The sequence below is a fragment of the Ochotona curzoniae genome, unplaced genomic scaffold (assembly GCF_017591425.1).
Source record: "Ochotona curzoniae isolate NIBS_2020 unplaced genomic scaffold, NIBS_Ocur_1.0 contig_3190, whole genome shotgun sequence".
NCBI lineage: Eukaryota > Metazoa > Chordata > Mammalia > Lagomorpha > Ochotonidae > Ochotona > Ochotona curzoniae.
Window position 1 is genome coordinate 8,368,512 of NW_024465751.1, and position 15,275 is coordinate 8,383,786.

The 15,275-nt window shown below is 44.4% G+C and overlaps 1 pseudogene; it reads left to right on the plus strand.

The window, feature by feature from the left end:
* Positions 1–365: 365 nt before the first annotated feature.
* Positions 366–1,100, plus strand: LOC121155870 (annotated as a pseudogene).
* The last annotated feature ends 14,175 nt before the right edge of the window (positions 1,101–15,275 follow it).

A 15,275-nucleotide genomic window follows, 5' to 3' on the forward strand; every position in this document is an offset into this window, starting at 1 on the left:
TAACCCTGCTCCTGCTGCTCAGGGTGACAGAGGGCAAAGACCAGTGGTTCTCACAGGTGGTGCCCTGGCCCTGCCACTTCTGCCACACAGCATCCTGCATCCTGTCCTGGGAATTGAGATATTCAAGCTCAGCCTCAGCTCCTGCACAGTCCCCCAGTACTGCTCATTAGACCCTGTCACCGTTGGGGGAAAATGGAATTGTGCTTGCAAATGAGGATTAGGAGAGTTCTGGAAGATTCTAGATGAATTACAAAGTGAGGCAGTGCAGCCGGGAGACGCTGACAAACAGAGGAGCAGTCGCAGCTGCTTTTCAAGGAGCTAGTGCTGCCAAGATTGCCAAAATGCTTTTGGGTTTTTAGCTGAAACTCAGAGAAGTCCAAAATAAACCCAAGATTGTAAAAACAGAAGCTGCAGTAAGGGGGATTTAGTGCCAATGCATCAACAAAAAAAACAACCAGAGTTAGTGGGAGGGAATCTTCCGGTTTTCGTGTTTCCCATGGAGCTCATATTTTATACTGATGATCAATCAACACATAAGCAAGTGTTGACTCTATACAATCCCTATGAATTTGCCTTAAAGTTCAAAGTTTTGTCTACTACTCCCAATAAGTATGTTGTCGTTGACGCTGCAGGTGCAGTAAAGCCTCAGTGTAGTGTGGATATTGTGATCCGTCACAGAGAGGTTCGATACTGTCACTGTGGTGTAATAGACAAGTTCTGCCTCCAAGTTTCTGAGCAAAGCCAGAGGAAGGCTCTAGGAAGGAAAGAGGTCGTTGCCACTCTTCTGCCGTCCGCAAAAGAACAACATAAGGAAGAAGAGGAAAAGAGAATAAAGGAGCATTTAAGTGAAAGTTTATTTTTTGAGCAGAAAACAGAAGTGTTTCCTCAGGACCTAGTTTACTGACTGTCTTCCTGGGAGTGGTGTGCATTGCAGCCCTGATGCTTCCTACACTGGGGTGCCTCTCTACCTCCACTTAAGTGTGAATCAGAAACTAGTGGCTGCTTATATCTTAGGTCTTATTACAATGGCTATACTTAGAACATGAGCAAGGATTTCAGTAGACTTCTGAAGGAAATTTATTTTGAAAATATAAACGTGGACTGCCTTTTACCTCTTTCACTCCATTAACACGCTATAAAGTATTGAATTATTTCAAATAATAGCAAATGTATAATATATATTTTAAATTGCTCTATAATTTTATTTGAAAGACTCCAGTACATTATGTTACAGACGACAATGACGCTTCTGAGTGGTACCTAGGAAATTCTTCGAAGAAATTTTTTTTATCTATATCTATTGTGCAAAAGACTTTAATGAAAACATTTATTTTCTTTTTTTTTCTGATTCCCTTTGATTGTTAAGCATCATGTGCCCTTCAAAGTTAAAGTCTAAAAGAGCAAATTGATCAGCCTAATAAGTAGAACCTACATGTATTTCCTAGCTTCAAAGATCGATATTGCTATGTAAGTTAAGCCATGCCCTCTTATTATTATGAACAGTTGCCATGGTGTTTCTGAAGTAAGAGTTTCACAATTATTTTGTGGTGGGTAAAAGTGAAAAGCAAAAAATTCCAAGGGATCATACTAATCCTGGGGACTTAGAGAAGACAGGACATTTTCCATCCATCTTGTAAACTACAGAATGGGTTGTGGTCCAGATACCAAGCACATGGCTTGTTTTTCAGCCTAATAGCAATAGAGTTACCGCTCTATCTACATTTTAGAGCAAGGGAGGCATTTGTTTATTTTTTTGGCTCATCCTCTAGTTATTGCTTTATGTTAATAGGGGGAAATCACTTTCTCTTTTCCTCCCAGTCCCTTGCCTCCCTGACTGTGACATGCCCGGATTATCAGGTAGCAGGTGGTTAATGTGGAGATGATTTTTCATCCCAAAACGCTAAGCCAAGAATAGGAAACCCTTGATACCTGTGTCTATTTTATAACAGTCACTGAGAGATTTTAAAAGTTTTTATTTATTTTTAAAACAACTTTACCAAAAAAAATCCCCTAAGCACAACTACTTAGTTTTCTTTATAACCTCTTAGATCTCTGACATATATATGCAGTTTCAACTGTTATGATAGTAATTGATGTTTTTTCCTTAGGATTTTTATCTGAAAGCACAATGCATTAAAAAGTCTCTTGAAAATTCTCTTTCAGATCTTTTTACAGAATGAACTTATGCACTGCTACTGTAGCATTCTCAAGGAATATACATGAACACAAATGTATGCTTGAGGTTGATTTTAGCAGGAAACAGTACTCTGCTTCTGAAAGCTCTTATGGCTAGTCTTTCATTGAAAACCTTCATTGTGTAACCATTTGTGGAGTCTGAATTGTTAAATGGATTATGTCTGTACATTGTATAATGACTGAAAGCACATAAATGTTAATCTACTTTGAACTTTGTAAACAAAAAAACAAACAAAAGATTCTAGATGAATTACAAAGAGTTGGTAAACTCAGGTCAAGTAGCAAGAGGATTAGGGATTGGCCATTCCTGGAGCGGGACTCGGTGTGGGAGGTAGCAGGTGCTGGCTCGAGTGATGCGTCCTTGCAACCACATGGGTATGCAGACAAAGCTGTCAACTCATGGCTTTGGCTGCGCTGAACCTGGCTGTGGCAGACATGTGTAGAATGAACATGTGAATGGAAGATGTCTATCTTTCTGTCTTTCAAACAAATAAAATTCAAAAGCATATCCCAAGTGCATGCAATGGTGCTTGACATACAATACATGCCCCCATTTTCTTTGTATTCTGCATCCACCACTCATGAATTCTTAAGCAAGTCAACCAGTTGGAACACAGCTCCAGTGCCTTATTTTTGATGCAAGAGTTAAGATAGAAAAGACTACTAGGAAACTCACAGAGTCGATTAGAGCTCATTCACCACAAGCTAAGAAAACAGTATTTAAGGTGTGCTGGGCACTCAGGAAACACCAGCTGTCATCAGCTGGACACTTCGTACTTGCTACAGGTTTATGCCAAGATCTTGACATCTTACAATAATGCCTGGATTTCTAGGGGATCTTTGTGGTCATTTGTGCCCTGTTCATGACTTCAACCAGGGAAGCCTCGCCTGCTTTTATGCCACATCTGGGACCCAACATCTTAGCCTGGGAGTCAAGCTCATACTTTGTGTTTCATTGTTTTTTTCTTTACTCTGCCTTAGAATGTTTCTGGAAGTCAGATTTTTTGTTTTATTTATTTTTTTACCTCTTGCTCAAGTTCTCTGAGACCTCAATCCAGAGGAAAACTCACTTTTTTTTTTGGTTCAAAGGCTGTTGATACCAGTGAATTTTTGGAAGCAAAACTTGGGCCATACATCTCCCCAGAGGCAAAGAGCAGCAAAGGGTGAGAAAGACAGGAGAGAGGCCACATCTCCCAGAGATGTCTACTGCCCACAGCTTGGTATGCACGAACATGGGCACACAGGAAGAAACCTTTGTCTTTGTCACCATCCCCAAGGGTGGTGACACTAACGCAGCATTGAATGGAACAAAGAGCAGAACTAGAGATAGACTCTTCTAGCAAGGCATTTTTTTTTCTCCAAAGGGGAAGTCCTCAGCCAGAAGGCGATCTTGACCCCCTACCTTGGGGAAATCTAACCCCGTACGGAGATACTTGGACTTGTTATAGGTGCACAGGGTGAAGGCAGGTTGCTGCTGCCCTCCAGCAGGTAGATAGAGGCCAAAGGTGCTCTGCTCAATCTCCTACAAGGTGGCCTTACCTTGAGCAAAGAAGGATGTGACCCCAAATGTGAACAGTAACAGGTGTGACATGGAAACTGTCTTGAAGACAGAAAAGAGTAGAGGTGTTTGTAATGGAAGATTCCCAACAGGAAAATCTTTGCCAGGAGGACGTCTCCTGGGAGTGTGGCACAGTGGAGGGATGGGCTGGGAGAGCAGAAGCTGAGCCTTCAGCTCATAGCCTTTCCACAGTGTCCAACCGCAGGTGCCCAGGCAAGACCTCAGCCAGACCTTCCAGCCTAGCAGATCACTGCGCTTGAAGTCCTGGTGTAGGAGTGCCTTTCCTGGGGGCCAAGGACTCATGGCGTGTGGTGGGAGAGGGGATGCCAGGCAGGTCTCTGGTGCTGTCCTTCCAGATTATGCAGAGAAGGCAGAGTGATGGCCTCTACCCCCACAGGTAACCCTGTAACTCGCAGGTAGAATTAAGTTGTGTTCTCACTGCTTCTGCCATGGACTGTGAATCACAACTATTTCCAAGTTCCAAGGCTGCCTAGGTTGGGTGAAGAAGGGCAGATTAGGAGGTGGCATTTGTGTTGGATCCAGAAAGACAAGTGGGCTCTGGCCGAACAGACTGAGTAGAGCTTTTTTGATGGCCTTGATCTGTCCAGAAGAGGTTGTGAAGTCAAAGCCACTGGAGAATTTCAAATGCACACGGGGGCCCTGTCCCCAACATCTGATGGCTGTTACTTAGAAAATTGTCCAGCTTAGCAGTTTGATTCACTTTTATTCAGGGATTGGGGGGGGGGTATGGGAAATGAACTTCAACCTAGAGAAAACCCAGCATTCATTATCATCAAGATAATCAACAAGGCCAAGGATCTCTATTTTTCCACTTTGGTTGTGTATGTGGGGAGACCTCAGCCCATTCTCTTAAAGATTTTAGCCCAGCTTGGTCCCTGGGCACTCTGCTTTCCCTGACTCCTAGTTCTGTTTGACCACCACCTTTCTCCAGCCATGTGTGTTTCTCCTTGTTCCTACACCCTGGGCAGTCGACACATCAACAACTACAAGATCACTGCCTTTCCTGCTCTCCCGAGCTATTTTTATGTTAGTTACTGGCAACCAAACCCACTCGTTTCTAGAAGGTTTTTGGTTTTCTGCAGTTCCAATTTCAGGCTTATGTGGTCTTACCCCAGTGTATCCATGGAGTCCTTATACTTTGACACCTGCAGCAGTGGCTTCCTTCTGGCCTGTACTTGTTCCCTCTTCTTTGCTCTCAACCTAGAAACTAAAGTGATCTTTCCCAAATGTACCAACGATAATATTTCTTAGTTATCATAGTTATGATTGCAGAGCATTTTGCCAAATATGAGTCATTGTGCTTGAACTCTTAATATATATATCTTTTGAAAGTCCCCTAGGGATTGGGACTACGGTGTAACAGGCACTGGCCTTCCATATGAGTACTGATTTGAGTCCCAGCTGCTCCATTTCTGATTCAGCTCTCTGCTAATGGTCTGGGAAGCCAGCAGAGCATGGTCCAAGTGCTTGGACCGCTCCATGCATGTGGGAGACTCAGAAGAAACTCCCAGCTTCCGGCTTCTAGGATAGCTCCAACTGTTGTAAACATCTGAGGAGTGAACCAGTGGATGGAAGATATACCCTACCCCCTCTCTCTTTCTGTGTATTCTGCCTTTTAAATAAAGAAATCTTTATGTTTAAAAAGCCCCCTAAAAACGCTGTGGAATAGATTCTCTCACTATTCCCATTTCACAGCTATAGAAATGCAGGCAGAGTTTACTCTCCTGTTTGAGGTTATAGTCACGGCAAGGGGATCCCAGCTCAAATATTACTGTCTGCTTTAGAACTCTTGATGACTTGCCACATCTTGCCCTGACTTTTTGGGCAAAAACAACAAAACAAAACAAACAAACAAAAAAACCAAGCTTTCGTCTTGATGACAGGGTTCTAGTGGCCCAGGCTCTTCTCTGTTCACTTAGATCACTCACCATACTCCGCCCTGAGTCCCTGCCCTGCAGCCTTGCAAAGTGGGCTTCCTCTCCTCCAAGATGCCCTGTCCCGTGTCTGTCACATGACTCTCTATTCAAGCTGTTTCTTTCCCATCGGGCTGTTGGCAGACACATCTCTTTCAAGGTGGGCTAAAAGGACGCTTCCTCCATGAAGCCAAGGCCCCCCGACCCCTTGAAGAATTGTCCTCTTTCCCCCTTAGGCTGGCTGTAGCTGTGGTCTGCTTTCAGACTTCATGTGTTGTGGGGGGAGGGGATGAGGACAGGGACTGAACACAGCTCCAACCACATGCTAAAGCTCTGTGAGTGTTTGGACCTGATCCACCTGTGCCAACTGGAGAGGAAGTGTTTTCACTCTCTCAGTGGTTTTGGATGCAATAGTTGGTGTGACTTAGGTCCCTTGGTATACAGGTCATGATGACATTGGACAGTGACATGGCTGTGGAGTGGGAGGTGGGGCAGGATAGTGAGGCCCTCGGAATCTGGGCATCAGCCCCCCTGGACAGTAGAGTCAGGATACACAGAGTAAGAGTTCACTGTCCCTCTGCCTATGTCAAGAGAAAGACTACGGCTGGCGTACACCTTAGTGGCCTGAGGTCTAGTGGGCCTGCCAGACACTCCATCCTCCTGTCCATTCTCAGGGCCCCTCCAGGACTGAGTCCTCAGGGGCCTCTCTAGGGGCCTCCCCGTACTGCCTGGACTTGCCAAGTGTTTGGACAAGTCTGCTTCTACCTCTGACTTTTCTGTTTTTCCTTGAATATGTAGCAGTTACCTGCTCCTCTATTTGGCTCACTTGATGAAGGGTGTCTAGAGAGAACCTAAGAAAAGGACTTCAGTGCCTCAAAAATAAAGATGGGTGGGAAAGAAAATATCCAACAATAATCACAGCCCTGGCTGTCTGGACTCCGGGCTCGGTGAAGGCTGCTGCCTGTTCTCTGTCTTCTGCCACACATTTAGGCAGCCGGAGGCTTAGAGAAGGCCTTGTGCCGGACACTACCAAAGTAGTCCAGCAGGCCATATGGGCAACCAGACCCTCACAGAGTGCCCTTTCACATAATTCTAACTCAGAGCCACCCCAGGCCATTTCTACCTTAGAGTTTTCAGGTTGACTAGGCAGGACCCACCTCATAGAGACACCTAAGGGCATGCAAAAGGGCACTGAGAGAAGACTCTGAGTCAGTTTGTGCTAAGAATTGTATCTTTGTGGGCAAAGGCTCCATTTTTCTAGGTCCAAACGGATGGTTCATTTTTCCTGTGAGATGGCTGTTATTGCGCCTGCTCTTGCCTTGGGAGGCTTTCTCAAGTGTTTGACATTGTTCTGATTTTCACTGAAATTATCGTATGTGGCCACTTTTGCCCTACCATCTCCTCTTCTTAGCAGCTTTGGAACAAAGGTCAACTAAGTCATCACTTTTTGTATCTGCAGCACTCATCAGAAGCCTGGCTCTTGGCAGGTGCTCCACACAATAGTAGAACAGGAAGAGTAGTGAGATATTAAACCTCAACAAGTCAGCTCCGTGTTGCTGAGTCGTGATAATTCCCTGTTTACTTCACTTGTGGAAGTCTGATGCATACAACAGGGAAGTAAGCAGGGCTTTGGTGAGGCACATCTCTTTCTCTTACTTTCTTTGAACCCATGGGCATTCTGTTCCCTCTCTTCCTTCCCATTTCTTGTCTGGCTCACTTTAACTCATCCTTTGTAACTTAGCCTGCACATCACCCACTGTAGGGATACTCCTTTCTCTAAATTTTGGATCTATCTTCTGTAGAATGCACAGTTATAAAAGTCTATTTCACTGGCTTCTTGAAGGCTGGGCCTGAGTTCCTTGCCATACACAGCCCAGGGCCCTGCTTGGTCATTCATTAATTCAAAAAGCAATTCAACAAAATTTTTGAGGGCCGGTCACATTGTACCTGTCACTGGTGTTCCAAAGTCTTGGTGCTGGTCAACCTCCAAATAACTACCGTTAATTTGCACCTTCTGGTAGTTGTATCTGTTTATGTTCTCTCTCCTCCACTCACTTGAATTGGTCTGTGTGACCACTGGAATGCGGAGGAGGTCATGAAATGAACTCATTTTTTTTTTTTTGTATGCCCAAAGCCCAGAGAGAGAAGCCCAAAGGCTTTTTGACTTCCTTCGAGGCCTGAAACACTTGCTCTAAAGGAAACCAGTTGTTATCTCAGACATGCTGTCACCTCAGACCTGTCAAAGCTTCCCCTGGAAAAGAACCCACCCAGGCTGAAATGGTCAGGTCAACTCTGGCAGTATCCACCCAGTCTTTGGAGCCAGCAGCACCCCATCTGAGATGCGCCCCACTGGAGACCCTGAACCAGAAATGCCCAACTAAGCTGCTGCTCAGTCCTACAGATGCCTCAACTGCTCATGTTTGAAACCACTGCTTCCAAGGCAAATTCTTATGCACCAAGTGATAACTGATTTAATCATGTTTTTCTGGGGTTTACATTCTAGTTTAAGAGGGTAAATGGCTAGAATTGATTTTGCAAATGTATTCAACACCACCAAATGCTGCTGAGGTTCCAGGGGCAAACCAGACCCCAGGTTTCATTTTCATGAAACCTGTGGAGAGACAGAAGATAAACAAAGGAAACAAGCAAATTCCATTAAAAAATACGGGTTGTAAGAGTTAGGAATGCAAGAGAATCGAGTGACCGAATAAAATGAAGGGATCTTCAGTTTGGATCATCTTCTTTGCACTGAACACTTTTCATCTTTTATTCAACTCATACTCTGAAATCTTCTCGTTTGTCTCCATTTCACAGGTGAAGAAGTTGAAGTCCAGAAGTTAAATGCAGCAGCCAGTGTCATGCTGCCGGTAACCCTGGCATTTGTGACTTGAAATCTAGGGCTCTTTGCAAAACAGCACAATGGCCATTTGGGGGCTCAAGTTCAGTCTTCTTCCTGGGTATCACTTCTTTATCACAGCTCGCCCTTGGCATCAATTACATGCCGGAGACACTTGGTGACTGAAGCTTGGAATAAGCCTTTGGTTCCACATGACTGCCACAGACTGGATGGGGTGGGAGATCTAGTGTCTCTAACTCTGGAAAAGATCTCAGTTGCATACAGATGAGACCACGTGCTGACTCTCCATGCTGACCTTCCTTTATAAACATCATTGCCTATGCCCTGCAAGCTTCCTCCTGTCCACTTCCTTCTTTGCCTCTCCGTGTCTACTGTATTCGCTCTGAAATATTAGAGGTCTTTCAGTTTAGCTCACAGAATTACTGCTCCCCATCCATCCTGCCTTCCTGTATCTTATCCTTGGTTTGGCTTGAGTTTACTTTTTCCCCCCTTTTGTTTGTATTCCTTTTTTGTGCCAAGACCACTAGGTGGAGATACACCAGAACTTACTGGATGTTCACCGCGTTGTAGGCACCATTTCTAGTGCTTCTCTTGCATGATTTCCTTGAAGCATCATGATGTTCTAGTACAGAGCTCCCATTTCTTTCCTCATTGAGATTGGGGCTAAAGATGATTCAACTGCTAGAGGCCGCCACTGGGCTCAAAATCCATGTCTCTGGATTCAGATTTGATGTTTATCAAGATTGCACATTGAGTTAAAAGAACTTGAAAGATAGGTGATTTCGATAATCATCTTAACCATTCCTTTGCTCCAGGAAAAGTGGAAGATGTATTATCTTCAGAAGATTTTAACTAAATATCCTAACAGAGTGCTAGAGAAAAGAAAATGCACCCCAAACTCATTACAGATTGTATAAGGATTTGTAGACTTCATTATTCTTGTCAGTATCTGATCCATAACATCCATTTGCTCAACGCTACCATGTGCTAAACTCTATGTTCTGATAGAAAATTGGAATAAATTATTGTGGGACTAAAGAGAGAGACAAGTTAGAGATGCCCACCAGCTGATACTGAGCAGAACCCAGAAAATCTTACAGGCACCAGGCAACTTTGAGGGCCATCTAGACTTAAGGAATATATGAAAAACCAGGGGGTGTGACTGAGATGATTTTTCCAGCATATGGCTGGAGTTTACAAGAATTGGCAAGGAGGGACAAGCAATGGGACTAGGAGACAAGTAGGGGCCAGTTAGGTGCCAAGCTAGGGAATCCTCTGTCTGGAAAACACAGCAGGATGATTTAATGGTACTAAGCATAATTTGCATGATAGAATCTTTTACCAGTAGAATGAATGATGAGAGAGAAAGACCAATTAGGGATGTTACTGCAATGATTAGGCAAGAAATGATGCAGGGAAAAGAGACAGGGAGGCAGAAGAGATACAAGGGCCAGATACGTGGGAGAGTTGAGGCTTAGCAACTGCCTGGGTGGGGGAGAAGCATAGAAAGAAGGCTCTAAGTCTTACTTGTTCAGCATGCAGACTTGGGTGAATAGTAGGCCCACACAGTGAGACTGGAGTCAGGAGGAGAGGTACATTTAAGAGAGCGGTATAGATATCTTAATCTACTCCATACTCTTTAGGGCAGTTCTTAGGTTAAAGATCAAATAGCCTGAAAGAGATGATGTCATTTGCTCAGATTTATTAGTGGTCAGGATAATGTTAGGAATGGCACTCAAACTTAACCTTTTATTCTGCAATTATTTTCCCCAGGTCTAAGCAGATTTGTTTTGCAAGAGGTGTAAGGGAAGGCTCAGCAAAGAGTAATGGATAACAAGTCACCTATTTTATAAACATTCATTCAGCAAACTTTACAGAGCACCGGCCACATGACCTGCATGTAGGGAGTCAGTGGTAGGAGTGATAGGCAAGAACTCTACCTATATGTTTGTACATATACAGACAAGTACATACACGAGTAACATATCAGAGTACAGTGAGAGAAAGTAGATGAGTGAGAATGTGGGTGATACTTTGAATAGAGTGGTCAAGGAAGGCCAAGGCATATTGATCAAAGGGACCAGCATTGCCTGAAATGCCAGCATCCCATATGGATACCCATTCCAGTCCCAGCTGCTCCACTTCCAATCCAGCTTCCTGCTAATGTCCCTGGGAAAGCAGTGAGAAATGTCCTAAGTACTTGGTCCCCTGCGTTCATATGGGAGACTTGAAAAACTCCTGGTTTCAATCTGGTCTAGCCCTGGCCATTGCATCCAGTTAGAGAGTGAACCAGCAAATGGAAGACCTCTCTCCCCCCTCCCTCCCTGTCTCTGCATAACTCTGAAGAGAATTTCTAGTATTAGAAAATTCAAATGCAAAATACCCTGAGGCCCCAGAAGACTTGAAATATTCAAGAAGTCACAAAAAAGTCAGTGTTCAAGGAGGGAGTGAATAAGGAAGAGAGTGACCGATGACTTGGGAGGCAGATGGCAGGCCCTATGGAACTTGTAAAATGTCATAAATAGTTTGGACTTAGATTCCAAGTATAATGGGGAAATCTCAGAAATGTACAGCAGGCCCGTGACACCATTTTCTTTCATTTTTCTAAAGATGCTTTATATTTCAAGGTAATTATAGATTCACATAAAGTTGTAAGATTAATACACTTTCTCCCCCAGTGGTGGTATCTTGCCAGACATGAACACTAGGATATGTTTTTGTAACTTTAATTTGCATTTTTTCTAACAGTTATGGTGTTCTAGTTACCACCTGCATATCCTCTGTGGTGAAATATTGCACGTGCAAGACAGGTGACTTGTCAATAATAGTCTCTTACAGTCTGCAGCTTGCCGTTTCACCCTGACAGGATCCTTTGCTGAGAAAAAGCTTTTGATATTGCTGAAGCTTGATTTGTCCATTTTTCCTTGCGTGGATTATGGCTTTTGTTGTCCTGAACACTTTGCGTGGCTGCGGAGCAGGATTTTCCCTCGTGGTTGTGTTGAAGAGTGTGTGGGTAACCTGACTAAAGTGATGGAGGCTGTGGCTGGGCAGAAGTGAGGACTTGCTGGAAAATTAAGGCTGAGTAGCTACAGCAGTGGAGAGGAAGGAGGCTACAGGACTCAGCAGGTGGAAGGACCTTCCTCTTCTAGCTTGTGTTATGTCGGCAGAGTAGATGATCAATCACCCTAAAAGTATCACCCCGAAAAACTTATTTCCCTGCCCTATTGGGGTCCAAAATCGCCCCTCTGTTGAATAGCAAAGAACCAGACGTGGATGAATCAGCATGCAGAGCTTATTAAGCTGGCTAGCCAGGGTCAAGCTCCTCACATGGACACACAGGACCGGTGGATGAAGCAAGACCCCAAGCTAGGGACAAGCCAGATTTTTATAGGCCAGTTTGGCCGTTACAGCAAAGCCCGCACCCGCGAAAAACACTCCAATCATTTCAAAGCAAATATGAAACACTCCAATCAACTAAAGGCCCATGAAATGCCTCAAGTCCCTTATTCATCATGACAAGACAAAACTAAGCTAAGGGGTTACAGATGCAAAGCAATAGGTAGCATATCTGTGAATTATAGGCCATGGGGCTATTTTATTTTTACCCTTATCAGGACCACTGACCCTCATATTCTGAGCCTGGGTGCGGGGGACAATGGGCTCTTGCTCTTACTCTTATCAGTGCCTGCCAAAGCCCCACTGACCCTCACAGCCCAAGCCCAGGAGTGTGGCCCAAGTTATTTGTAGAATCCTCTGTTTACTTTAAATTCAAGTTGCTTTTGACTTACTCAAACCGCTTTTAATATATAGACCTTTTAACGTCTTGGCTGCCTCTAACACCCCAAGCAGGCATGAAGGCCCTGAAAAACAATTGAGTCCCTTTTGTTCACCCAGAGTTTTAGCCAAAATCACTTTTACTGCATCATCAGGTCTTACCTCATGTCACAACCTTGTAAAAAAAAAAAATTACTGTGCTACTATACCCTTTTACAGAAGATAAACTGAGGTCCAGAGAAAGATGAGACCTAACACAAACCTCCTGACACTGAGCATGATGGTTCTTCCCTTCCAGCTAACTGAATTCACACACTAGTTAGTGCTTGTGGTTAGTGGTTTTCAAAGGATGTCCTGGGGTACCCTGCCAGGGATGTCCTGGATGGGATGGGAAGCAACGCAGCACACCCTTCCCCAGGGCATCTGACCTTATCATTTATAATTGGCACATTGTCCTCTAACACTCAGCATCACTGGTGGCCATGTGGGCCTGCAAGATTTTGTGGTACAATTTCATATAGACTGGGATTCCCTCCCAAATTCCCACCACCTGACAGATTTTCCCCATGCAACCATCTTTTGATTGCCCTAGTCCCCAGGGAGTTTAGGGAATGGGAAAGTTCCCCCAGCTGGTGCTTCACCAGTGGTAGTAAAAGCTGAAACAGAAATGAGGGCAATGAGTGTCTAGAGAACAAAGGACTGCTTGTTTCAGGCCTTCCTGGGCAAGTGGAACTGGAAGGAAGAGTGTCAGAAAAGGCTTCAGAGAGGAGGAGGTAACATTTGAACTGGCTGTGGTTGCTGGATCTCTGATGAAAGTGAGCCCTGATCATCTGCATCCAACTCTCCAACTCTCCAACTCTCCAACTTGTGGGGGAACTGAACCCCATGTGGCATAGGGATTCAACAGATGTCAGTGCTTTCTGAGAAAAGCTTCTTGTTTATTCTTCTGCAGAGTATGGCTATTACCCAGGGTGCATACCTCTCCCTCACCAAGCAGTGGTTGATACTCCTTGCACCAGGTCTTGAAAGTGGAGAAGGGATGAAGAAGAGTCCCCATTGATTGGGAGTTCTTAATATATGTCTGGCCATGTGCCAAGTAGTAAATACCCGTGTGATATTTTAATCCCCAATGTATGGATAACAGAACTGAAGATTGAACTCTGAAAGCTAGCTGTATGTCAGAAGCAAGATTTAAACCAGTGTGAGTGACTACGCTACTTTGAGTTCCAACTCAAGTAGCTCACAATATAGATACATGATGACACAACGGGCTTGGAAAGGGAAGAGCTAACACAAAAAGAAAGCTCCCATTTTGTGTGGTTCCCTCAAAGGCACATCTGCTTGCATCTATCATTTAATCCTCTTGGCCCTATGTGCAAGTTATATCCCAAGCCTGTCCACTTTCTCTAATTTTCATGCTACCATCTAACCCAAGCCACCACAATCTGTCACCTAGACCAAACACTAGCCTTGACACTGAGTTTGAGGTCTTAGCAGGAAGAAACTTGGTCACTGCTGTCCTGTGTCTCTATAGCCAAGGAGGGTGGGGGGAAGAGGAGCACAATTCGCCCCTCATGGAAAGCATTAGAATCTCTGGTTTTTAGCTGGGTCAGGAGATTCCCAAAGGAAAAAAACTGCATTTCCCAGCCTGTCTTAATAGCTGCGTGTAGACCATTGTGATTCCAATTGGAGTGACATGACAAACTTTCACCTCAAGACCTTATAGGGAAAGAGTATGACTCTTTCCTCTGGTTTCTTTCAGTTCCACTGGCAGGAATGAGGCCACGACGGACTGTCTGACCACATGAATGGTCAACACGGTGAGGATGGCAGAGCATGTGACCTCAAGGATTGGAGTGTCCATGGCAACCATGCCAAATGTCAGGAAAGAGAAGTAACATGGGTTTTGTAATATGGAGTTTCATATATTTCCTAGAGAATATAAGGGAAGAAAGACACTGAACAAATCATCACTCGAGGATATTAATACAATGAGAAATATATCCATGGAATTTTCCCGAGAGAATCCAATGGAGGAGGTGGGGATCCATTTTATAATCATAGAACAAGGAGAGTTGCTCTGAGAATAAGGCATTTCAAGTGGAATGCATCTGTTACATAAAGTTTAGTTTGGGAGGAAATAGAGGCATCAGCAAAGAGGTGCTGTGAGGAGTCTGAAGCCATAGGGTGTTTGCTAACTGGTAGGACCCAAGGAGAATCCCTTGAGCAATACATTTCTGCTCCCCACCTTTACAATTTTCCCACTCATTCCCCGTCTGCTAGGTGCTGCAGCCAGGGCACCACACTCTCCGCCAACTCTAAGCCCCAACACGTAGACTGGAGAGAGTCCAGTGGGTTCTGGGAGCATTCTAAAGGGCATGGTTAGGTATTTTTAAAGGGGACAGATGCAAGCCTTCTTCCAAATTTCAGAGAATCTGAATCTGTAATGGATCCCAGGAGCAAGAACAGACCCCAGGATGAGGGGCAGGGAGGACAGGATGCAGGGACGTTGGATACAGGGGATCCTGGGATACAGGCATATGACAGGAGCTAAGGAGCCAGACAGATGTCTAAGCTGATTTTTTGAGGTTCAAGACGGATCCAACCGGTTGCCTATTGTAGAAGGACATTCCGCACCTTTGCTGTTGTGGGAGACATAGTAGAATCTCCTCTGAAGGCACCAGGAGCAATTGATATGGAGATGAATGAGCAGGAAACATCCTGGTTCAAAGGTTTAGCCAAAGAACCTGCTAGAGGAACAAGCTGTGTTTGGGGGAACTGTACCTTGCTGTTGAGATGTAAATGGATCAAGCCCCTCCTCCCTGGATGCCTACATGACAATCTTTTTTTTTAAAGTCTGGTGCTGTTAATAAATTTCGGCTGTTGACATCAGTCAGTAGTCCACGATTGTTATTATTGTCTCTGTGGATCAAGTCCATTGCTGAAGGACAGTGAC